Here is a 26,759-nt window from a genome sequence, read left to right on the forward strand (position 1 = left end):
CACCCGGGGTCAGCCCGACAGCACGCCAATCAACGCATGCTGTGTCCACCACCAGAATGCCGTCATTGCAGAGCTCAGCAGTGTGGCATTTTTTGTGTGTGTCTGCCTCTGACAACAGCGATGCCATTTGCAACCTGTGCCAAAGGAAACTGAGTCGTGGGAGGTCCAACACCCACCTAGGTACAACTGCTTTGCGTAGGCACATGATCTCACATCACAAACGCCTATGGGATCAACACATGAGTACAAGCAGCACGCCTACTCTAAGCCGCCATCCTCCTCCTGGTCCAGCATCTTCAGCCACGTCAACCACTGCTGTCCTTCTTGCCCCCTCTCAACCATCCGCCACTCCGTCTCCCGCCTTGAGCAGTTCCCGCTCATCTGCCCACAGTCATGTGTCTGTCAAGGACATGTTTGAGCGTAAGAAGCCAATGTCACCAAGTCACCCCCTTGCCCAGCGTCTGACAGCTGGCTTGTCCGAACTATTAGCCCGCCAGCTTTTACCATACAATCTGGTTGAGTCTGAGGCGTTCAAAAAATTTGTAGCTATTGGGACACCGCAGTGGAAGGTACCCGGCCGGAATTTCTTTTCACAAAAGGCAATCCCCAACTTGTACTCGATTGTGCAAAAGGAAGTCATGGCATGTCTGGCACACAGTGTTGGGGCAAGGGTCCATCTGACCACTGATACCTGGTCTGCAAAGCATGGTCAGGGCAGGTATATCACCTACACTGCGCATTGGGTAAACCTGCTGACGGCTGACAAGCAAGGAATGCGTGGCATTGCAGAGGAGTTGGTGACACCACCACGAATTGCAGGCAGTCCTGCTGCCACCTCCTCTACTCCTCCTACTCCATCCTCTTCCATAACCTCCTCGGCTGAGTCCTCTTGTGCCGCTGCTTCTTGCTCCACATCAACGGCACCCCCCCAGCTTCCCAGGTACTATTCCACATCCCGGATACGGCAGTGTCACGCCGTCTTGGGTTTGACTTGCTTGAAAGCAGAGAGTCACACCGGACATGCACTCCTGTCCGCCCTGAACGCACAGGTGGAAAAGTGGCTGACTCCGCAGCAACTGGATATCGGCAAAGTGGTGTGTGACAACGGAAAAAATTTGATAGCGGCATTGAAGTTGGGCAAGTTGACACATGTGCCGTGCATGGCACATGTGTGTAATCTGATCGTACAACGCTTTGTGCATAAGTACACAGGCTTACAGGACGTCCTGAAGCAGGCCAGGAAGGTGTGTGGCCATTTCAGGCGTTCCTACACGGCCATGGCTCACTTTGCCGATATCCAGCGGCGAAACAACATGCCAGTGAGGCGCTTGATTTGCGACAGCCCTACACGTTGGAATTCAACACTCCTAATGTTCGACCGCCTGCTCCAACAAGAAAAAGCTGTTAATGAATATTTGTATGACCGGGGTGCTAGGACAGCCTCTGGGGAGCTGGGAATTTTTTTGCCACTTTACTGGACGCTCATGCGCAATGCCTGTAGGCTCATGCGTCCTTTTGAGGAGGTGACAAACCTAGTCAGTCGCACCGAAGGCACCATCAGCGACATCATACCATTTGTTTTCTTCATGGAGCGTGCCCTGCGAAGAGTGCTGGATCAGGCTGTAGATGAGCGTGAAGAGGAAGAGGAAGAGTTGTGGTCACCATCACCACCAGAAACAGCCTTATCAGCATCGCTTGCAGGACCTGCGGCAACGCTGGAAGAGGATTGTAAGGAAGAGGAGTCAGAGGAGGATTGTAGCTTTGAGGAGGAGGAGGAGGAGCAAGACCAAACACAACAGGCATCCCAGGGTGCTCGTTGTCACCTATCTGGTACCCGTGGTGTTGTATTTGGCTGGGGGGAAGAACGTACCTTCAATGACATCAGTGAGGAGGAGGAACGGGAAATGAGTAGCTCGGCATCCAACCTTGTGCAAATTGGGTCTTTCATGCTGTCCTGCCTATTGAGGGACCCTCGTATAAAAAGGCTGAAGGAGAACTACCTGTACTGGGTGTCCACGCTACTAGACCCCCGGTATAAGCAGAAAGTGGCGGAAATGTTACCCAATTACAACAAGTCGGAAAGGATGCAGCATTTGCAAAATAAATTAAAACGTATGCTTTACACAGCGTATAAGGGTGATGTCACAGCACAACGGGAATCTAACAGGGGGAGAGGTGGAAGTCATCCTCCTCCTCCTCCCACGACCACGCCGGCAAGGACAGGACGCTTTAAAGATGTGTTGTTGATGGAGGACATGCGGACCTTTTTAAGTCCTATGCATCGCCACAGCCCTTCGGGATCCACCCTCAGAGAGCGACTCGACCGACAGGTAGCAGACTACCTCGCCTTAACTGCAGATATCGACACTCTGAGGAGCGATGAACCACTTGACTACTGGGTGTGCAGGCTTGACCTGTGGCCTGAGCTATCCCAATTTGCGATAGAACTTCTGGCCTGCCCCGCTTCAAGTGTCCTGTCAGAAAGGACCTTCAGTGCAGCAGGAGGTATTGTCACTGAGAAGAGAAGTCGCCTAGGTCAAAAAAGTCTAGATTACCTCACCTTTATTAAGATGAATGAGGGATGGATCCCGAAGGGACTGACACTGGGCGATACATTCGATTAAAAAAGGCCTGATGAGATGAGCTGCCTTGGGCTAAAAATTGTCCACACGCTGCTGTATTTTAGCTCTGAATGACGTTTGACTTGCGTGACTTATCCGCCACCAACTAGGGTTCAAGCCGCCATGTTTTAGGGCACTTTCTGCCTGTGAAACAAACATCAATTTTTCTGGACGCTGCTACAGCAGCGGCTGCAACAATACCACATTTTTCAGGCATGTGTACATGCCTAATTTTTAGGCCCACTGGTGCAAGTGGACTGATTACAATTACAGGGCCTCTAAAGAGTCCTGTATTGTTATTTGTCGTCACTACCTTCCCGCGTCGGGAGTGGGTCATTTGCGCCCCTGCTGCCTTCCTTGCATGTGGTAGCTGTTTGTCAGGGATTTGTCAATCCATATCTGCCAAGTGACCCTATGTAGGGGTAACAGTCCCTATTCTGCTCTGTGTCAGTGTGTATCATGGTCTCTGTGGACAAGGAACAGTCTCTATTCGGCTCTGTGTCAGTGTGTATCAGGGGTTTTGAGGACAGGTGTCAATCCATATCTGCCAAGTGACCCTATGTATATCTGCTGTCAGTACACAGGAAAAGTTTAAATATTTCTTGTTCTACGTTCTCTGCAACTCCACGCACCGACTCATCCAATACGTGAAGATCTGGGGTTTCTCTGACTCTCCTCAGTAGTGTATCAAACAGAGTCTGCACTGTGGTAACACGGACATCTTCAGGACATAACTCAACTATTTGCAGATAGGCAGTCTGCAGCTTCTCTTTTTCACCTGTTCTCTTCTTTCTCTTATGCGTATTCTTGTCTATATGCAGGTGGTCTCTTGCCTTTCTTTTAACCAATTCGTTCCTTCCATATGATTTCAAAAGATCTCTGGCATCATTACTTTCAACGCAAATAACGTCATCATAGTTAGTCTCCTCATTATTCACCGGGAAGAGAGTGTTTGCACTGACTACCCACAGCATGCTCTTGTCATTGCCTACTCCACCTTCAACGACAAGGTGCAAGTCCCAAGGAGAAGGATCATTCACTTTATTATCTGTCTTTATTTCACAAGTAGTGCCTGGAACATCCTCATGGGTCACAAGATGTAAATCTGGACTAATGTCAACCCCAGGGTCTGGAAAATCTAAAGAGTCCTGTATTGTTATTTGTCGTCACTACCTTCCCGCGTCGGGAAGATTTCTTGCACAGGGCGCCCAAAGGCCTAAGGCTGGCCCTGTGCATGGGTCAGTGGCTCTGCACCAGACTTCCCTCCAATTGATCAAAGTTAAAGGATTTCAAGTGGACTGATTACAATCACAGGGCCTCTAAAGAGTCCTGTATTGTTATTTGTCGTCACTACCTTCCCGCGTCGGGAAGATTTCTTGCACAGGGCGCCCAAAGGCCTAAGGCTGGCCCTGCGCATGGGTCAGTGGCTCTCCACCAGACTTCCCTCCAATTGATCAAAGTTAAAGGATTTCAAGTGGACTGATTACAATCACAGGGCCTCTAAAGAGTCCTGTATTGTTATTTGTCGTCACTATCTTCCCGCGTCGGGAAGATTTCTTGCACAGGGCGCCCAAAGGCCTAAGGCTGGCCCTGCGCATGGGTAAGTGGCTCTGCACCAGACTTCCCTCCAATTGATCAAAGTTAAAGGATTTCAAGTGGACTGATTACAATCACAGGGCCTCTAAAGAGTCCTGTATTGTTATTTGTCGTCACTACCTTCCCGCGTCGGGAGTGGGTCAATTGCGCCCCTGCTGCCTTCCTTGCATGTGGTAGCTGTTTGTCTGGGATTTGTCAATCCATATCTGCCAAGTGACCCTATGTAGGGGGAACAGTCCCTATTCTGCTCTGTGTCAGTGTGTATCATGGTCTCTGTGGACAAGGAACAGTCTCTATTCTGCTCTGTGTCAGTGTGTATCAGGGGTTTTGAGGACAGGTGTCAATCCATATCTGCCAAGTGACCCTATGTAGGGGGAACAGTCTCTATTCTGCTCTGTGTCAGTGTGTATCAGGGATCATTAGGACAGGTGTCAATCCATATCTGCCAAGTGACCCTATGTAGGAGGAACAGTCTCTATTCTGCTCTGTGTCAGTGTGTATCAGGGATCATTAGGACAGGTGTCAATCCATATCTGCCAAGTGACCCTATGTAGGAGGAACAGTCTCTATTCTGCTCTGTGTCAGTGTGTATCAGGGATCATTAGGACAGGTGTCAATCCATATCTGCCAAGTGACCCTATGTAGGAGGAACAGTCCCTATTCTGCTCTTTGTCAGTGTGTATCAGGGATCATTAGGACAGGTGTCAATCCATATCTGCCAAGTGACCCTATGTAGGAGGAACAGTCCCTATTCTGCTCTGTGTCAGTGTGTATCAGGGATCATTAGGATAGGTGTCAATCCATATCTGCCAAGTGACCCTATGTAGGGGGAACAGTCTCTATTCTGCTCTGTGTCAGTGTGTATCAGGGATCATTAGGATAGGTGTCAATCCATATCTGCCAAGTGACCCTATGTAGGAGGAACAGTCCCTATTCTGCTCTGTGTCAGTGTGTATCAGGGATCATTAGGACAGGTGTCAATCCATATCTGCCAAGTGACCCTATGTAGGGGGAACAGTCTCTATTCTGCTCTGTGTCAGTGTGTATCAGGGATCATTAGGACAGGTGTCAATCCATATCTGCCAAGTGACCCTATGTAGGGGGAACAGTCTCTATTCTGCTCTGTGTCAGTGTGTATCAGGGATCATTAGGATAGGTGTCAATCCATATCTGCCAAGTGACCCTCTGTAGGAGGAACAGTCCCTATTCTGCTCTGTGTCAGTGTGTATCAGGGATCATTAGCATAGGTGTCAATCCATATCTGCCAAGTGACCCTATGTAGGAGGAACAGTCCATATTCTGCTCTGTGTCAGTGTGTATCAGGGATCATTAGGATAGGTGTCAATCCATATCTGCCAAGTGACCCTATGTAGGGGGAACAGTCTCTATTCTGCTCTGTGTCAGTGTGTATCAGGGATCATTAGGATAGGTGTCAATCCATATCTGCCAAGTGACCCTATGTAGGGGGAACAGTCCCTATTCTGCTCTGTGTCAGTGTGTATCAGATGTTTTGAGGACAGGTGTCAATCCATATCTGCCAAGTGACCCTATGTAGGGGGAACAGTCTCTATTTTGCTCTGTGTCAGTGTGTATCAGGGATCATTAGGATAGGTGTCAATCCATATCTGCCAAGTGACCCTATGTAGGGGGAACAGTCTCTATTCTGCTCTGTGTCAGTGTGTATCAGGGATCATTAGGATAGGTGTCAATCCATATCTGCCAAGTGACCCTATGTAGGGGGAACAGTCTCTATTCTGCTCTGTGTCAGTGTGTATCATGGTCTCTGTGGACGGTGAACAGTCTCTATTCTGCTCTGTGTCAGTGTGTATCAGGGGTTTTGAGGACAGGTGTCAATCCATATCTGCCAAGTGACCCTATGTAGGGGGAACAGTCTCTATTCTGCTCTGTGTCAGTGTGTATCAGGGATCATTAGGATAGGTGTCAATCCATATCTGCCAAGTGACCCTATGTAGGGGGAACAGTCTCTATTCTGCTCTGTGTCAGTGTGTATCATGGTCTCTGTGGACGGTGAACAGTCTCTATTCTGCTCTGTGTCAGTGTGTATCATGGTCTCTGTGGACAGGGAACAGTCTCTATTCTGCTCTGTGTCAGTGTGTATCAGGGGTTTTGAGGACAGGTGTCAATCCATATCTGCCAAGTGACCCTATGTAGGGGGAACAGTCTCTATTCTGCTCTGTGTCAGTGTGTATCAGGGGTTTTGAGGACAGGTGTCAATCCATATCTGCCAAGTGACCCTATGTAGGGGGAACAGTCTCTATTCTGCTCTGTGTCAATGTGTATCAGGGATCATTAGGATAGGTGTCAATCCATATCTGCCAAGGGTACCCTATGTAGGGGGAACAGTCTCTATTCTGCTCTGTGTCAGTGTGTATCAGGGATCATTAGGATAGGTGTCAATCCATATCTGCCAAGTGACCCTATGTAGGGGGAACAGTCTCTATTCTGCTCTGTGTCAGTGTGTATCAGGGATCATTAGGATAGGTGTCAATCCATATCTGCCAAGTGACCCTATGTAGGGGGAACAGTCTCTATTCTGCTCTGTGTCAGTGTGTATCAGGGATCATTAGGATAGGTGTCAATGCATATCTGCCAAGTGACCCTATGTAGGGGGAACAGTCCCTGTTCTGCTCTGTGTCAGTGTGTATCAGGGGTTTTGAGGACAGGTGTCAATCCATATCTGCCAAGTGACCCTATGTAGGGGGAACAGTCTCTATTCTGCTCTGTGTCAGTGTGTATCAGGGATCATTTGGATAGGTGTCAATCCATATCTGCCAAGTGACCCTATGTAGGGGGAACAGTCCCTATTCTGCTCTGTGTCAGTGTGTATCAGGGGTTTTGAGGACAGGTGTCAATCCATATCTGCCAAGTGACCCTATGTAGGGGGAACAGTCTCTATTCTGCTCTGTGTCAGTGTGTATCATGGCTGGGCTTTGAGGACAGGTGTCAATGTTAGGTGATTTCTGCCCTTTATGGATTAAAAGCAGACTCTGCATCAACTGTGTAATTTTCCATGGGAGTTTTTCCATGGATCCCCCTCCGGCATGCCACAGTCCAGGTGTTAGTCCCCTTGAAACAACTTTTCCAGCACTATTGTGGCCAGAAAGAGTCCCTGTTGTTTTTAAAATTCGCCTGCCCATTGAAGTCAATGGCGGTTCGCGCGGTTCGCCGTTTCGCAAAATTCCGGGTTCGCGACAACACTAGTGGTCAGTTCCCTCCGCAGGCTTAGTAACGTCGCCTGGTGTGTGGGGAGTTGAAGTCGTTTGTTGAGTGCATCTAGGCGTTGTATTTCCGCCAGTAGCGTGGCCATGCGCGCCTCCCTCTGCTTCTTCAGGAGGGCGCTCTTTTGTATGAAATGTCCTCTAATGACACTTTTGTGTGCTTCCCACCATATGGTGGGGGAAGTCTGGGCACCATTGTGTGTGAAATATTCTTGCAATGTGGTTTCTATTTCTGCCGTTGTCTCTGGCATGTCGAGTAGGGCTTCATTTAACCTCCATTTGGAGATCTTAGGTCTGAATAGGGGGGACTTCAGAGTGACCATCACCGGTGCATGGTCCGACCATGTCGCGGTGCCCTTGTCAGCTCGAAGTGCCAGCGGTAGGTGGTATTGTGACATAAAGAGGTAGTCAATGTGGGTGTATGAATTATGCAGATGGGAGTAAAAGGTATAGTCCCTTTCATCGGGGTGTAGAGCCCTCCAAGAGTCTACTAGTTTTTCCCTCGCCAATAAGGCCCTGATCGCTGTGATATGTTGAGTGGGGACATGTGAGCGTCCTAGGGAGGGGTCCCACTTGGGGTCCAGAGCTACGTTCAGGTCACCCCCTAGTACCATCACGCCCTCTGTGAAGCTCTTAAGAGTGCGGATTATCTGGGCTAGGAAGCGATATTGTCTACGATTTGGGGCATAGATGTTAGCGAAGGTGTAAAGTGTGCCTGCTATCTCCCCCTTTAAGAAAATGTAACGTCCCTCCGGGTCGTTCATCATTCCCTTTTCCTTAAATGGGATGCGTTTGTGAAGGAGGATCGCTGTTCCTCTGGACTTTCCACCCTGGAAGTCGCTATAATAGCCTACGAGATAGTGATGGTTTGTCAGTGTGGGCCGCGACCCCTCTCTGAAGTGTGTCTCCTGTAAAAACACTATAGATGCCTTATGGGTGAGGAATTCCCTCATGGCTCCTGATCGTTTCTCGGGTTTGTTTAGGCCCCTAGCGTTGAGGGAGAGAATCGTGATGGGGGCCGGGGCAGTGGACATGGTCGAGACCCTTCTGTCGGTTGTGTGTGAGTGCTTTCTTGTCCGTCCGGAGGTCAAGCATTAGGGTGGAGAAAGGGGGTTCAGGGAAGTATGGGGTAGTCGGGGAAGGAAAGGTCAGGGGCTGTATTTCTCAGTCCCTGAGTCTGTACACAATCGCTGTAAATAGCGATTTCAGAAAAGAGCACCGGAGGGCAGGAGCTCCCCCGAACGCTAGTGGGCGGAGGGGAACCGCTCACCTGATTCTTGTCGCTCACTCCAGTAGGGCAGTCGAAGGAGTCCCGGAATTCCCAAGTGAGCAGGGCCCAGGGGACCAAGTGCACTCGCAAATCAGTTGTCGCAGACCATCGTGGCCTCTCGGGGCTCCACTCAGTCAGGATCTTCCGTCTCCCCGACTTACGGTTCGATCTATCTAGGATGTAGCATATGTGTCAACCTCACCATGTAATAACATTAATAACTTTAACATATTCATCAGCCATAACAGAAAACCTCTCAACATATTTCCCTCGTGCACCTTTACTGTGTAGGTCACCTGTTGACCTGTCCCGTAGCCCTCCACCCTCCCTTGTCTCAATCTCCCTCCCCCTCCCCTTGTCCCCCTACCCTATCTCCCTCCCCTCTCCCCCGCTCCTGCGGTCAAATCCCAGCCTAAGTGGCGAGCCCTTGGATGTTGGTGTTAGGGGGTCTAGCCATAGGGCGGTTAGGGTTCACTAATTCCCTTGTTCTCCTTTCGAGCATAAGGCCCGATGTGGGTCCCTTCCCCCTCAGCTACTGTAAGCACCAATCTCCCGAACTGCAAACTACACGAATGCTGGGAACAGCCGAACAGGAAAAACCATACGAAAGGTTTACACTCCTGGCAGTCAGCATACAATCCAATTCCCCCAATAACGAGACGACACTTCGTTTTGAGGGTCAAGCAGAATCTGCCTGTACTGGCACATACAGTCTCTTTTATTCCCAATCCACAAACACAGTACAGCCCACAGGGTTTTACAGAACAACCAATGAATCCGTACAATACACACAGACACTCCCACACAAAATCCTCCCCTCTGCCTGTGATATGATTACTGAACACAATGGGTAATCTCATTATCGCAGGCAGAGGAATACAGTTTTTACACAATATTTATAACTTCTAAAATATACATGCCACAAACATAAAACATACATTTCCATAATCAGCATGAGGGAAATAAACACATACTCAAAAATCAGGGCAATCGGTTCAGGGGTTAAAAAGTTAGATGGAAGTCCTTTATGACTGAATGAAGCATGGCTTTTCTGCCCAAAACCAGTTCCACAGATTCTTCTATCCTGGAGATAATTGAGAAGTAATCCATTTATCTCCAAGGACAGAGGCAAAACTCCATTAAGCACATGGCAGTAAAAAGACAGTAAAATACAATAAAATACACAAGGTTCCATTTATTACATAAAATACAGACATTCTACCTATCCCCAGATAGCTTAGATCTGAGCGCACATTATTACCGGATGGCACTCAGATCACATTCATACAGTCTTTCAGTATACGGCTGGGCTCCATGGCATAGCTATCTGGGGTAGCATGGCTTTAACAGTCCGCAGAAAGGCACAAACCAGCCTTTCTGCAGGGAAAAAGAACATGGGGCCATAGTCTAAAGGGAGCAGGTGAGCAACCAGGCTTCTCCAGTGGACAGTGGCGAGGTTGGTTCCGCCACATCGGTGTTTGTGGGAAATAACTGGTATTGTTAGCAACTATCCCCATGTACTAGAAACAGATCCCTGGGAAATGGTATAGTCGCTATCAAACTGGATAGCTGCCCAGTGTGTTATACACTGTAGTTCAGTATGAGTAAGGGGGGGGGAGTATCGTAGTTGCCTTTGTTGTGGTGTGCGGGGTGTAAGCTGGTGAGCGAGGGCCGTCCAAGCAGGGGGGAACCCTCAAAATCATAGATCAGTAGTTAGACAAGCAAGGCGGCATAATGTCAGCAAACTATTAGAGCTTGGTACGTGGCGGGGAAGGGTCGGGCCATCTCTGAGGTTTGAACTGGTCCTGCGAAGTGTAGAGAAACATTAAACAATAAACAACACATTACATCCTTTGTGAGAAACCTGGGTCAGCAAAAAACTTAACAAAGATATGTATGGAAAAAATCATACCATGCATCAATATATAGTATAATTCACACTGCAGGGGTTGGATGCTGTCACCATCCCTTGGATATGCTTGAAACGGTCTCCCCGGCATAGGGATTATGTGGAACGTGTATAAGACATGTTAGGACAGGAAATATCAATCAAATAGGGTGAGAGTGAAGCAGAGCTGGAGGAGAGAGCAAAGCACTGTCCTATAGGAGAGAGCAAGAGACAGGTATGTAAGGTAGAGGTTACTCTGGGAGGCAATAAACTTTCCTGAAGAGATGGGTTTTAAGACACTTCTTAAATGATTGAAGACTAGGGAGAGTCTGATGGCGGTAGGCAAGCTATTCCATAGGAAAGGAGCCGCCTGCGAGAGGTCCTGCAAACACGAGTTGGCCGTACGGGTGCGAGCAGCGGTAAGGAGGTGGTCAAGGGCAGAGCGGAGGGAACGAGGAGGGGCATACCTATGGATCAGTGAAGAGATATAAGAGGGGCTAGAATTGTTCAGTGCTTTAAATGTATGGGTTAGCACTTTGAATTGACTCCTATAGGATACAGGGAGCCAATGTAAGGAGTGGCAAAGGGGTGAGGTGTGAGAGGGCTGACTAGAGAGGAAAATCTAGCTGCAGCATATATTACAGACTGTAGCGGGGAGACCAATCAGGAGAGGGTTACAATAATCCATGCGGGAAATTACTAGAGCATGGACAAGCTCCTTCATAGCATCTTGTGTAAGAAAGGGGCGGATGCAGGCTATGTTTTTGAGTTGGAACCTACAGGATTTGGCAACAAACTGGATGTGAGACTCAAAGGTGAGACCAGAGTCAAGTATGACACCAAGACAGCGCGCTTGCAGGGATGGACTTATGTGGATATCACTGACTTGAAGGGAGAGCGAGAGAGGAGGATCAGTAATAGGAGGAGGAAAGACAAGGAGTTCAGTTTTAGAGAGATTGAGTTTCAGAAAGCATGAGGACATCCAGTCAGAGATGTAAGAAAGGCAAGCAGTGACATGTTGCAGGACGGCAGAGGAGGAGAGGTATATCTGAGTGTCATCAGTGTACAGGTGGTAGTGGAATCCAAAGGAGGCAATACGTTTGCCAATAGAGGCAGTTTAAAGAGAAAATAGAAGGCGACGAAGGACAGAACCTTGGGGAACTCCAACCGAGAAATGCTACCTCTGCTTATGGCAAGTCATCTGCAGCCAACATTCTATGCGTGCTGACAACAGACTTCAGATATGATTTTTTTGTTGTTTTTTTTTAGACTCCAAAGATGTAAAGAAGTCACATTATCTGTAGAAGTAATGGAGTTACACCTCTGTCAGCAAAGGATTTTAACTTAATTGCAGTACGCACCGACTCCAAGCACCATAACCATTTCAAGTCACATCATGGTGTTTGGAGTAACCCTTTAACTCCTAAATGGCAGATAATTGAGCAGTGAGTCTTTATGTAACACCAAAACCACTATGTTAAGCTAAATTAGTTTTTGTGCTTACTATGTTCCTTTAGGAAGGAATTGTGCTGCAGATTATAAGTGTTGTGGGATCAATATCCCAGAACAATTTAAACCTGCATTTTGTAAATATATATTAGCTTTCAGCTGCAGCCCTATTAAGCAATGCAGTGATTGCATCCCAACCATGTCACACCCCGTAATGATTAACACAGCAAATAATCTTCATAATTAGACCTAATATTTCCCCATAACAATTAATACAGTATGAAGATGCAGTATGAAGTATGAAGATTGCCTTTTCCAGAGCTGCCTGTATCACAAAGTGTGACAAACTCCCCTTTTCCTGTGAGAATTGCCACACGTTTTTGGAGGGGCTTGGTTGCCCCAGGACTATGGCCCATGTATTAGACCTGGCTGCAGCACTGTGGACAGGCTTTGTTCATGCCTTTTCCCCTCTGTGGTTCGGTATATGGGGTATACAGAATGGATTCCACTTATGGTGTTCGTTTACCGAACAAACAACTGAACAGTCGGATCACACACAAGTGGAGTGTGCAGCCCATATACCCCCCAGGCTGGGAGTTTACAAGCGCTTAATTGACGAATGGCTGGTTGGTCGCCGTTAGTATAGTCGAACACATGGCGGCGGCCATCTTGTTTAATTGAATGCGGTCAGCGGTGTTTTGCCGTCGAGTTCATGGAACTGAAATTGGACACTCAATGACACCATACAGAGTCCATACAGATGTTCAGCTACTAGATGCATACATGCAAAAACAGAATATTCAAGGATATAATCTTTCAATGTAGGGTAATAACTGCTTGATCCACAGATTAATCTAACTGCCATTCTGGGGTCAAGAAGGAATTTTTTTCCATGCTTGTTGCAAAATTGTGCTTCAAACTGGGTGTTATTTGCCTTCTTTTGGATCCACAGCAAAATAAAAAACAAATGTGAGGAAGGCTGAACTTGATGGACTCAAGTCTCTTTTCAGCTATGTAACTATGCAACTATGTAACTATGTAACACCGTTGGGACTTCCACCTACATCCATGTTCAGCTAAATATGCACGAACAGAGCGTCGTTCGGTAGAAATAATCTACTGAGCACACTTCAACCCTGACTTTGTGCACGAATGGTCCCATTCGACTATTTGAAGTGCACTTTTATCATTGGAAATAGACCGGCCGCACAGCCTAATTCTCTGGAACTATTTTGGGTATGAAGCCATGCTTGCGGCCGGTCAAAAAGAGACTTCCATGAAACTTTTGAACCCCTGCTCTGATCTGGGTGATTTTTGGATATGTTGTTCACCCAGATTAGGTCTATCCGGGGATGTAACAAAAGGAGAGAAAATCTGTCCCAAATGGATTGCAAAAAAGAAAAAATTGTGGTTTAAAAATCTCTAAGATACTTTATTATAAACTCAAAAAACAACGAACAAACACATGCTACGCTTTCCACACTAAAATAGTGTGGTAGTGTGCACTAAATGAACTAGGTAGACAAGAGTGAAGATAATATACAATAAGGTATACAGGTACAGGTTGGGTGGAGATAAAAATCCAGGGTTTAAATATACTTGTCCCCTTCCCCACCCACTAATTGGTTATCAAGTACAAAAGGTACGTACAGATGTGGACACTGTACATCACCCCTTCCAAGTCTGTCATATCTACTCAAACCAAAATGAGCATTGACACAAACGCCTTGGTCAACTGCAGCAACACACGTGTGATATATCTGATTACTTGTAGCTGCGGAATACAGTACATCGGAAAAACATTTCAACAATTCCGACGCAGAATATTACAACATGTGACATCTATTAACAATACCATCACCCCCACACCGGTAGCTAGACATGTCATCAACTTTCATGAGGATAAACTTGACAATTTGAAATTTCAGGTGATAGAAAAACTATTGCCCAACCCAAGAAAGTATAATTTTAATCAAACACTGTTACAAAAAGAATCACATTGGATTTATTTTTTAAAACTTTGGCCCCTTTGGGACTAAATAAAGAATTCAATTACACATCATTTATTCAGTAATTATTACAATTTCAGAATTACTCTTTTCCTTTTTAAATTACATTGACAGTATGAACACTACTCTTGAACCACTTACTTACTACCGTAGCCCTGTTCTCTTTTCCCCTTTCTCGCAATTTGCGAGGGTATGATTCCTCTTAATATGCCGATCTCTAGGCATCTTTTTATTACATGAATGTGCAAAGGGTATGGTCTTGTAAACACACAATACACTTGGGATACTGGTGGACCGCAATCCAGGATATTACATAACAACAATCATCAGGATTAGAGACATGATTATTACTATCTTGTCATCACAACTTGGGATACTCTCCTGATGTCACTGCTAACTTGAAAATAATTTTATATTAGTTCACTCCTCTATCCTTTCCCCATTTTGGGATTAAGCATACAGCAATAGTCTACAGTGAACACTATAATATAATTAACATCATCATAACCAATTGCTCATTTCCTTTATTCCTGGATGCTGAAGTTATGCTCCACTATATTTAGACATCAAATAAATAAATTGTAACGGCCACCTAAGTTGTTAGAGCGGTGTATGCCGTTGAAGACATCCTTTTCCCTGGTGAGAGGATGTGTTGCAGTGTATTCCCGATATCCCATCTGCTGGCTCAGTGTAGAGAGGGAGGCAGAGCTCTTACAAGAGCTAGTGATTTAGCTGGATGCAGGTTCCTTCAATAACGAGACGAGGCTAGGTATTGAGGGTTAAGCATAACTGATTTAATGGACATACTAGCATTTCTTTTATACAACTTTTCCCACAAGGTTACCACCCACGTGGACCTTGTTGGGCACCAAAGACACAAACTTAACAACCAATCATTGACAGTTACACAGTTAAGCACTCCCATTCATTACAGTAAATTCCTCCCCTCTGCTTGGGAGATAATTGAGTTAATTGCTGTATCAACTCAATTATCTCCAAGCGAAAAATATACTTTTTACTCTTTTTAAAAAAAAATCAAAACTATACATGCAATTTTATTTAAACTTACATTTTCCGAACAAGCATAATTAGGGAACAAACATATGCAAAAATGATACGAATCGGTTCAGGATTTCGGGAAATAGATGGAAGTCCCATCCCTGCCCGGCCGCACACAAGGCTCCTGCCCAAAATAGTTCCATGCGTTCAGCTGGTGCGGTTGGTCTCTTTTCATACAATTAAAATACTGAACAGTTATGCCTTTTATTGTTCATGCCTTTGCTGGTCGTGTGCCGCCTCGTTCATGGAATACTTCTACCGAACGCCGCCTGGCAGGGAAGGCCTTAGGCCTTTAGGCGCCCTGTCCGAAAAATCTTCACAGCACCCCCCTCCCCCTTGTCATCCATGTATGATATAATGTTTGTGTTGTCTGTGTATGTAATAGGTGTGATGATATTTGTAATAGGTGTATTGACAGTGTGTAATATGCGTGTATTGGTTGTATGTGATATTTGTGCTGGGTTTATTGGCTGTGTGTGATGGTTATTTAATTCAGATAAAAACATGCATTTAGGTGTGTCAATGCAAGTGTGTCAATGCAAGTGTATATTTTTGCAGAGTTATGTGCACACAGTCCCACAGTCAGATGCACACAGTTATACATATACACTGTCAAATCCACCACATGCACATAGTCGCAGGCAGATAATCACATACACAGGATCAGGCAGAAACACACAGGCACAAGCAAAAACACACATACAAAGTTACAGGTAGATAAACACACTCACACACAATTACAGGCAGACAGCTACACACACAGCCACACATATAGTTTTACAAACACACACACACACACACACAACACACGCACACACACACAGCCATACATAAAGTCTTAAACACACATACTTACATGCAGACAGTCACACACACACACACACAGGCAGACAGTCACACACACAGGCAGCCACACACATACACACACAGAGGCAGACAGCCATACACACACAGGAAGACATCCACACACAGAGGCAGGCAGTCACACACACACACACACAGGCAGACAGCCACACACACAGGCAGCAAGCCACACAAACACACACAGGCAGACAGTCACTCACTCACACACACACGCAGACAGTCACACACACAGGCAGACATTCATACACACAGACACACAGGCAGACAGTCATACACACAGACACACACAGACAGTCATACACACGGACACACACACATAGACACAGACACACAGGCAGACAGTCATGAACACAGGCAGACAGTCATACACAGACACACACAGAGGCAGGCAGACAGTCACACACACACACACAGACACAAAGACACAGACACAAAGACACAGGCAGACAGTCACACACACAGACACAGACACACACCCAGGCAGACAGTCACACACACAGACACACACACAGGCATACAGTCATACACACAGACACACACACACATACATGCAGACAGACATACACACAGACACAGACAGCCATACACACAGACGCACACACACACACACACACACACACAGGCAAACAGTCATACACACAGAACACACACACAGGCAGTCAGTAAAACACAGACATACACACATGCAGACACTCACACACACACATAGACACAGGCACACACACATGCAGACACACACACAGGCATACCATCATACACACACAGGTGGGCAGTCATACACACACACACACACACACACACACAGGCATACAGTCATACACACAGACAGACAGACACACACACACATACACAGACAGCCATACACACAGACACACACACACACACACACAGGCAAACAGTCATACACACAGAACACACACACAGCCAGTCAGTCATACACAGAAACACACACATGCAGACAGTCACACACGCACACACACACACACAGACACACTCACAGGCAGACAGTCACACACACAGGCAGACCACCATACACACACACACACATGCGGACAGTCATACACACACACACACGCACACACACACAGGCAGACAGTCATACACACAGACACACACACACACACACACACAGAAGTCATACACACAGACACACACACAGACAGACACTCATACACACAGACCCACACACACAGGCAGAACGTCATACACAGACACACACAGGCAGACAGTCACACACACAGACACACACAGACAGTCATACACACAGACACACACACAGGCATACAGTCATACACAGACACAGGCAGACAGTCACACACACACACTCAGGCAGACAGTCACACACACACAGCCACACACACACAGGCAGACAGTCAAACTCACACTGACAATCACACATAGTTACCTCTGTTCATTATGGAGGATAGGAGGCAGTGCAGCTACTGGAGACTGTTTGTTGGGGGAAGCAGGGACTCCTTCCTGCTTCCCCTGCAGCAGTTACCCGGCACTTTTAGTTCCACCCCAGCTGTCAGTTTCGCTCCACCCCGCTGCACGGAAACTCTGCTCTCTTCACACGGAAGCTCTGCCCTCGTCGCATGGAAGCTCCGCCCCGATGCAATTTTCTTTTATTATTTATTTTCTTATTTTTTTTCCCACCTTGTTCGTATGAATCTGTGCGAAGCTAAGTGGTCCTTGAAGTCTCAGCGGTGTTCGGGAGTTTGAGTGTCCGGAAATAGTTCCAGACACTCAATGACCAAACACAGCTGGATGAGTTCGACAAAACAAGCTGGCCACCGCCACGTGTTCGTGCATACGAATCGACAGCCATCCAGCGAACCACTTAGAACGTTGCGGTCTGGCACAGAGTCAAGGAGTTAATTGTCAAGACACGCCTAGGCTGGGTGGTCTGTGGTTCGGCAGTTTGTTAGTTCATACGAATGGGTTAGCAATGTCATTCGTTTTCTCATTCATATGTTAAATATAACAATGGTAACAAATCCAGGGGTTACAATGTTTCAAGTCTGTTGGCCAGGCAATAACAGGGGTTCTATTACATAAATCAATAACAATAACCTTTGTAACCCTGACTTTATGATCCTCTGGAGCCACCGTACCCTTTAAATCAATATGCCTATGCCTGATCTAATCAGGATCAGGGGCGGGTTATTTAAAACTAGTTACACCGGGGAGTCAGTTCCCCCTGATGAGCCGTAGTCCGGCAAAACGCGCTCAGGGGCCGTCTCCTGTGATGCCTCTATGCCTCACTTAGCACTTACCGAGACACCAATGGACTTAGGCTGTTAGCCGTTATCTCGGTCGTCACAGGAACTGCATGCAGATCAGAGATTTGATTTAGATAAGCCAGCAAGATCTTTGCATTTTATAGACAGGTGCCCATTAAGGCACAGACTAGGGTATTCTCAGCCTGTACCTCGGAAGACACGAGACACCCGCCTTGCATATCTAATAGGGGCTCTACAGACACGAGGTAGTATAGCTTTCTGATAGGTGCCCTTGAAGGCACAGACTAGCCTGCTCATTTCCTCTTGCTGGGACTTTATCACGTACTATGCAGACTCATCTGTAGAGTTATTAATCACATATATCTGGCTCGTTTATAAGGAAAACTACCTGACTGCTGATGACAGCCTTGTGTACACATTACTTTTTTTCCCTCTCAGCCAGATAATAGGCAGACTAATGTTTATTACTTTAAGCTATTACTCCCCTCTATATGACATTGAGCGACCCCTATTATAGGGATCTACTCAGCTTAGAGGGTATATTCTTTGGAGATATAATTACATTACAGATCTGCCGTTTGGAGTCTGCAGTATGGTATTTTATGATGTTTGGGTGTGTGATTGAAATAGCTGCATTACTCAGTAAATAGCCATCTGAGATTCTGACATTGATGCATTTGAATTGTATCAATCTTACTGATACACATTTTTTGCATACCGGTCTAACATTATTTTATCACATGGTACGGGCTTGACTACTGTGTATCCTTTATTTAGGCACACAGTCTCTTGCAGCTAGTCTACTGGGGTGTATCTTTAAACCCTGGAGTTTTATCTCCACCCAGCCTGTATCTGTTAGTTTATTTGTTTTTCACTCCCCTATCCTATTGTATATTATCCTCACTCTTGTATATCTAGTTCATTTAGTGCACTCTACCACACTATTTTAGTGTGGAAAGCGTTGTTTATAGTGTTTTGAGTTTTGAGTTTATAATTAAGTATCTTAGAGATTTTTAAACCACAATTTTCTTTATTTTTTGCAATCTATTTGGGACAGATTTTCTCTCCTCTTGTCATTACTCAAGAGGAGAGAAAATCTGTTCCTACCCCATCATATGTGAATCATTGTTGGGCCATCTACTCCAAAATTTTGGGGGATATGTTATGTTTTGGGGTACTTTCTGAACTTTGTGAAAAAGTGTTTTTTCTTCCTGGAGATAATTGAGTTACTCACAGGCACGGCCGTCTTTAACGCGGGGCAAACCGGGCAGCTGCCCTGGACCCACTTACTCCTGGGGGGCCTAAAGCAGCTGCCCCGTGGGCCCCGCTGTCCTCATTTTTATTTTTTTGCCTTATGGGTCCGCTGGTGCTGCGGCTGCACCGGGAGCCTACACACTGAGAGGGCCCGGTCGGGCGCTGTAGCCCTTTAACAGCACGACCGGGCCCCCTTGTTTTACTGCAGCAGGCTGGAAGGAAGTGACTGCCCTGAGTCACTTCCTCCCCGCTGTCCCCAATTTTTTTATTTTTTTTCCTTATGGGCCCGCCGGTGGTGCGGCTGCACCGGGAGCCCACACACTGAGAGGGCCCAGTCGGGCGCTGTGGCCCTTTAACAGTGCGACCGGGCCCCCTTCTTTTACCGCAGCTGGCTGGGAGGCAGTGACTGCCGTGAGTCACTTCCTACCAGATAGAACGAAGCCTTCCGGGAGGGAGGAGGAGGAGGCTGTCAGGAGGGAGCTGGAGTGCCAGAGCCTCTCTCCCAACTTCCTCAGCCTGCCACTGGACCCCAGGGAACCCATAAGGTAGGGCTGAAGGGTGGCTTTATAAATGTACACTTTGCATGTGTGTGTCAGTATGTCTGTGTGTGTCTTAGTATTTGTGTATGTGTGTGAGTATGTCTGTCAAGGTGTCTGTGTGTGTGTGTCACCATTTCTGTGTGTATGTCTGTCTGTGTCTTAGTATGTCTGTCTGTGTGTGTCAGTATATCTGTGTGTCTCTGTGTGTCCTTAACTCTTTGTCCAAATACATTTTATAGCAAATGGCTAGTCTGCTCCATTTCCCCCTGGCCTCCCCTCCCCTCCCCTGCTTGCCACTCCAAGCTGTAAATGCCTTTTTAAGTAACTGTTGTATCTCTCTTCCTTAGCCCCAAGTCATCATACATCACTGCATGAAGGCCTTTTCATTTTACTCGGCTCTCGTGATTAGAAATAGAGGTAAATTATGAATAACATTTTTAGAGGAGTAATAGCTTCTGAAATGTATTAATAAAAAAAGTTCTCTCTTTCCCCTTTTACTTTTACTTTCTCTTTCCTTCCCTTTTCTTCCCCCTTTCCCTTTTCCCTTTTCCCTTTTCTCTTTCTCTTTCCCTTTTTTCTTTTTCTTCCCCTCTCTCCTTTTCCATTTATTATATGTTAATTTTGATTTTATTTAAATATTTTTTAATCTGATAACACAAATTCCACTTGTGCGATTAATCCTCCATCTACCCACTATATGTTAACTTTATTTTTTTAAATTTACTATATTTCCAACTATTGTTTTGATATATTGATATATTGATGTATTGTTTTGATATATTGATGTTTTGATGTTTTGATGTTTTGCTATATTGATATATTGATGTATTGATGTATTGATTTGATATATTGATGTTTTGATAAAATTGCTTTTTTGATGTATTGTTTTGATATATTGATGTATGTTTTGATGTATCTATGTATTGTTTTGATATATTGATATAAGGATGTTTTATTTTGATGTATTGATGTATGTTTTGATGTATCTGTGTATTGTTTTGATATATTGATATAAGGATGTTTTGTTTTGATGTATTGATGTGTGTTTTGATGTATCTATGTATTGTTTTGATATATTGATATAAGGATGTTTTATTTTGATGTATTGATGTATGTTTTGATGTATCTATGTATTGTTTTGATATATTGATATAAGGATGTTTTATTTTGATGTATTGATGTATGTTTTGATGTATCTGTGTATTGTTTTGATATATTGATATAAGGATGTTTTGTTTTGATGTATTGATGTATGTTTTGATGTATCTATGTATTGTTTTGATATATTGATATAAGGATGTTTTGTTTTGATGTATTGATGTATGTTTTGATGTATCTGTGTATTGTTTTGATATATTGATATAAGGATGTTTTGTTTTGATGTATTGATGTATGTTTTGATGTATCTATGTATTGTTTTGATATATTGATATAAGGATGTTTTGTTTTGATGTATTGATGTATGTTTTGATGTATCTGTGTATTGTTTTGATATATTGATATAAGGATGTTTTATTTTGATGAATTGATGTATGTTTTGATGTATCTGTATTGTTTTGATATATTGATATAAGGATGTTTTATTTTGATGTATTGATGTATGTTTTGATGTATCTATGTATTGTTTTGATATATTGATATAAGGATGTTTTATTTTGATGTATTGATGTATGTTTTGATGTATCTGTGTATTGTTTTGATATATTGATATAAGGATGTTTTGTTTTGATGTATTGATGTATGTTTTGATGTATCTATGTATTGTTTTGATATATTGATATAAGGATGTTTTGTTTTGATGTATCGATGTATGTTTTGATGTATCTATGTATTGTTTTGATATATTGATATAAGGATGTTTTATTTTGATGTATCGATGTATGCTTTGATGTATCTATGTATTGTTTTGATATATTGATATAAGGATGTTTTGTTTTGATGTATTGATGTATGTTTTGATGTATCTATGTATTGTTTTGATATATTGATATAAGGATGTTTTGTTTTGATGTATTGATGTATGTTTTGATGTATCTATGTATTGTTTTGATATATTGATATAAGGATGTTTTATTTTGATGTATCGATGTATGTTTTGATGTATCTGTGTATTGTTTTGATATATTGATATAAGGATGTTTTATTTTAATGTATTGATGTATGTTTTGATGTATCTGTGTATTGTTTTGATATATTGATATAAGGATGTTTTGTTTTGATGTATTGCTGTATGTTTTGATGTATCTATGTATTGTTTTGATATATTGATATAAGGATGTTTTATTTTTATGTATTGATGTATGTTTTGATGTATCTGTATTGTTTTGATATATTGATATAAGGATGTTTTGTTTTGATGTATTGATGTATGTTTTGATGTATCTATGTATTGTTTTGATATATTGATATTAGGATGTTTTGTTTTGATGTATTGATGTATGTTTTGATGTATCTATGTATTGTTTTGATATATTGATATAAGGATGTTTTGTTTTGATGTATTGATGTATGTTTTGATGTATCTATGTATTGTTTTGATATATTGATATAAGGATGTTTTGTTTTGATGTATCGATGTATGTTTTGATGTATCTATGTATTGTTTTGATATATTGATATGAGGATGTTTTGTTTTGATGTATTGATGTATGTTTTGATGTATCTATGTATTGTTTTGATATATTGATATGAGGATGTTTTGTTTTGATGTATTGATGTATGTTTTGATGTATCTATGTATTGTTTTGATATATTGATATAAAGATGTTTTATTTTGATGTATTGATGTATGTTTTGATGTATCTGTGTATTGTTTTGATATATTGATATCAGGATGTTTTGTTTTGATGTATTAATGTATGTTTTGATGTATCTATGTATTGTTTTGATATATTGATATAAGGATGTTTTATTTTGATGTATTGATGTATGTTTTGATGTATCTGTGTATTGTTTTGATATATTGATATCAGGATGTTTTGTTTTGATGTATTAATGTATGTTTTGATGTATCTATGTATTGTTTTGATATATTGATACAAGGATGTTTTATTTTGATGTATTAATGTATGTTTTGATGTATCTATGTATTGTTTTGATATATTGATATAAGGATGTTTTGTTTTGATGTATTGATGTATGTTTTGATGTATTTGTATTGTTTTGATATATTGATATAAGGATGTTTTGTTTTGATGTATTGATGTATGTTTTGATGTATATGTGTATTGTTTTGATATATTGATATAAGGATGTTTTATTTTGATGTATTAATGTATGTTTTGATGTATCTATGTATTGTTTTGATATATTGATATAAGGATGTTTTGTTTTGATGTATTGATGTATGTTTTGATGTATCTGTATTGTTTTGATATATTGATATAAGGATGTTTTGTTTTGATGTATTGATGTATGTTTTGATGTATCTATGTATTGTTTTGATATATTGATATACGGATGTTTTGTTTTGATGTATTGATGTATGTTTTGATGTATCTATGTATTGTTTTGATATATTGATATAAGGATGTTTTGTTTTGATGTATTGATGTATGTTTTGATGTATCTATGTATTGTTTTGATATATTGATATAAGGATGTTTTATTTTGATGTATTGATGTATGTTTTGATGTATCTGTATTGTTTTGATATATTGATATAAGGATGTTATGTTTTGATGTATCTATGTATTGTTTTGATATATTGATATAAGGATGTTTTGTTTTGATGTATTCATGTAATGTTTTGATATATTTATTAATGTATTGATATATTGTTTTGATGTATTGCTTTGTGCTGTTATTCTCTCTTCTCACACACATAGTTCTGCAATACCCCAAAATATCTAATGTTACACACTCCTTGCTCAGTCCGGACTTCATACATGCAATGGAATATTTAATGGGTTTCCCAAACCATCAAAATAATATTTTATGATAAAGATCTTCTAGCTAATTTTTCTATTAAATAAAAATGTTGGCTAATTTTTCATTGTAATCAATGTTTTAAAAGTTAATACACAAGTTCTCATCTAAAGATAGTTCTCTATTTGTTAAATTATAACCAACTGTTCTAGTTTACCAGCAATATAATATCTGCCTTTTGAAATCACTGCATTATAGGTTTTAACACCTTTATTAAGGTCTGTAAATCAGGGAGTTTAATGACCATTTGTTCTACGTACAGTAATTTAAAGCGACACTGTACCAACACCATTTCAGATTCATGAAGCACTTTTGCGGAATACATTGTGCCCTAGCGTTCACTCTTCTCAATTCTCTGTCATTTATGAAACTTGGTTTTACCACACACACGCAGGCTTGTTTGAGTTGAAAATAACAGTTAATATCCAGTTCCCTGTTTGATCCACAGAATAAATGACCTCTCATGTTGTAATCTTTACACCTTGGTGTAAAACAAAGCGAAATAAAGCTGACATATTTCAAACATTATTGACTTAATAATAGAGCAACAGTGAGACGGGTTTATCTAATTCACTCAGGTAAACTATAATTAGAATGGGAGGTATAGGTATCGACTATAACAGCAGATCTTCATTTCCAAGGGTAAACTATTCAAATTAATAATAGGTTTGATCACGTGTATTAGTAAGACTTGATTAGATTTAATATTGTTATTTACATCGGTCCTATTGAAAACAATTCACAGTTTCAGTATCATATTTGTAATCCATCTAAATAAAACAATCTCGAATCAATGTTCTACCATTTTTTTTTTACTTGTTTAACTTTAAAAATAAACATTTGTTCTAAAAAGTGTCATTGTGATGTTTAATAGAGACCATCATTTATCTGTAAATTTGACTAGTCAAAATACATTTATATGATTATATTCTTATATCGTAGCGTATATAATCAAACACTTAAATAAAACTTCACATAATTAATTATAGCCAAATAATATACATTTTCTAAATGTGTACATGTGTCCCGGTTCTAAAGCATACATTTCATTCACTCTAGAACTAGCCTCTGCAGCTAATGAAAGTTCTCCCCCCCCCCTTTTTGCCCAATACTTTCTTCTTTGTTAGTGCAATTTATTGTCCAATCAAATGCCTCGTAGAGAAGCATTAAGGACAAAGCCTACGCCCAAAGCTTTAAGGATTTCATATTGAGGTTGAACTGTATTGTCACTGTACCATGTGCATAAAAGGGCAATGTAGCACAGTTGTCTTCTGAACAGAATTGCAGCAGTAATTAATAAAACTAGAAAAGCCTCCAACTGGAGTGGGCAGAGTAACTGGGTGGAGTGGCTTGAGTAACTGTTGTGTGCCTGGAGTGGCTGGAGTTATTATTTTTATGGCCCCCACCCAACGCTCGCGGGTGGGGGCGGGGGAAGGACAGTAGGTCCCCCCCATTGTGATTTATGGCCCCCACCCACCGCGCAGGGGTGGGGGCCGGGGGGGAGGACAGTAGATCCCCCCCTTATTGTTTACTCAATGATGACGAATAGGGGGCGGATCGAACATCGCATGTGTTCGCCCGGGTGGCGAACGCGAACATGCTATGTTCGCCAGCGAATAGTTTGGGACATCACTATTGGAGTGTGGTTCACTCACTCTACAGCAAGGGCAGAGAAGAGCTTTCAAATCTTTCAAATCCCTCGAACATTCCACCAACTGCCAACAAGGACTAATAGATTTCAGGGATAGCTGAACGTTTTGATATAAGATTTGTGTAGGTGGGCTTGAAAATGAGGGAGTGGTGGCAGTTTAGAAATCATGTCCTGATTTTTCAGCTTTTGCCAGCTCCCATTCTAGTTTTGAACATTTCGCCATTCATTCCTATGGGACCAATTTTGCCACAAAAACGACGATATTTCGACATTCGTCGAAACGTTCCACAAAGTAATAGCACACCAATCGGGAACAATCCGCACGTTTCGTTATATTACTGTCTATGTAGTGTAAAAACTGTGGGAGGAGATAGGGTGGTAAATCTGGCTATAATAAGAATAATAATATATATGTGAGATAACATTAAGTGGTCTTGCTATGCAAGAACACTTAAAAATACTATTTAAAAAATGAACTTCCAGTGTAAGCGTTTTTCAATCTATACCTAATACCACGATTCCCTAAAAATACGATGCTTCTCCCCAAAAGACACTTCAAAATAGCAAACTGTATTGTATAATGATTCCCAGATTAAGGGAACAAGGAGTGTCTGGGGCATTTCACACATCTCTTAATGCAAGCTGCCTTTGCTTAAGCTGGTATCTGATTTACTGCTTATCAAAAAAGTTGTGTTATTTTGGATACTCCCAGCATTTTGGGGGATCTGTTCTTGGATTGAATTGCAAATACCTCTCCAAAAGATTATGTGGTCATTCTGGACTTCTCCGTTAGTTAATGTAACATCAGCTCCTTCTTGGATATATGATGGCAGAAAAAGATCCTGCTTAACTTCTTTGAGTGCTGAAGTGTTGGGAGTTGCATTGGGTCTCTTACTACATCATCATTCAAGGAGTTAATGAAATGCTGGTAGGTGTTTGTACTTACTTGTAAAACACAATGGGTGGAATCTGGGAGCTTTGCCGATACGTTGATATTGCCGGGCGAGATGGTTTACCCTTCCCACTGGTAGTCAATTACCCTTGCAATTGCTTTCATTATGCAACCTTCCAATTTAAAGGAACACTCCAAGTACCAAACCAACACAGCACACTGTAGTGGTTATGGTGCCCTGGTACCTCCCCAGTGTAG

Source organism: Pelobates fuscus, chromosome 9, assembly GCF_036172605.1.
Source record: "Pelobates fuscus isolate aPelFus1 chromosome 9, aPelFus1.pri, whole genome shotgun sequence".
NCBI lineage: Eukaryota > Metazoa > Chordata > Amphibia > Anura > Pelobatidae > Pelobates > Pelobates fuscus.